The sequence below is a fragment of the Triticum aestivum genome, chromosome 2A, assembly GCF_018294505.1.
Source record: "Triticum aestivum cultivar Chinese Spring chromosome 2A, IWGSC CS RefSeq v2.1, whole genome shotgun sequence".
NCBI lineage: Eukaryota > Viridiplantae > Streptophyta > Magnoliopsida > Poales > Poaceae > Triticum > Triticum aestivum.
Window position 1 is genome coordinate 249,995,319 of NC_057797.1, and position 1,324 is coordinate 249,996,642.

Genomic DNA, 1,324 nt, shown 5'->3' on the forward strand with positions numbered 1-1,324 from the left:
GCCTCTCCGTAGGCATTGCTCTTCCCACGAACCGGAAGCGGCGTAACTCACCACGCCCTCCCTTGAACTGCACCGCAGCCTGGTGCATGGTCAGACTGTCGTTGACTCGGCGCTGGCAGAGTGTGAAGACTGGGCGCACGGATGGCCCCATCGCGACCTGAACGATGAAAGAAAGAAGTTTGACGAACCCATCGGGCATGTTGGCGAAGGTCTGAGACTTGCAGCTGATGTCGGCCATCTACAAAGGTAGGCAAAAATTCTGCATGGTCAGATCATAAATTTATGCTGACTGACAGAAAATGACTACAATTGCAAAAAAATATAAATTAGCTCTATCATGGTAATAACCAATTAGCGATTGCACCTAGTGGCTTCCTACAGTCAGCCTGGCTCTGGTACCAAGCTTGTCACGACCGGTTTTCCAATAAAAATATTTATTGAGAAACCAATCTTTTGAATCCAGTATGAGAGAAATCCTCCTCACTGGTAGACAATTTCTTGATACAATAAGCCAGTAGCATAAAATATATTACAGGGTCGAACTGCGGTTGCTCAACCAAATTATTACAAGCACGCCAATAATTATACATAATGGCGGACATGACACAGTGGTGTGGAGACATACTACTGACTCGAAGATAGGGTGGTGGTGGAAAAACACAGCGGGGAGAGAAATACAAGACTCTAAGTCTATCATCTCATCGAGCGTCGAGGTGAGGCTCGATGAATTTATTTGGTAGCGGAAGCGGATATAAAACAGTGACCAAATCCAGGGTCGCACGAGACTGACTGGGACTCCTCTAAGTGTCGGACTCGCTATCGAAATCTTCATCCATCAATCGCCTTCGTCAGCATCTGGCCAAATCAACAAGCCAGTGAGTACTTTGAAAGTACTCGCAAGATAGTTCGGACGTAAGATATAACAAATGCATGCATGGATGCGTCATGAATAAATTCACCAATGTACATTCAAAATTATCATAACAAGGTAAGTAAAAGGGAAACGGCGGTAGTCCGCCTGAAATCCCAACAGAACATAAATAATTACCGATCGGGGGTCTGAAGCGATGCCTCAAAAGGTGAACAAATAAATATAAGGAAAAAGATGCCACAGTCGGGCGTCTTAGCGACACCACATAAAGGGCTTAAAAAGGAATACCTCAGTCAGACGTCGGGGCGACGTCACAGAAAGGGCTTTAAAAGAAATGCCACAGTCGGACGTCGGGGCGAAATCACAGAAAGGGCTTGAAAAGAAATGCCACTGTCGGACGTCGGGGCGACATCAAAGAAAGGGCTTGAAAAGAAATGCCATAGTCGGACGTCG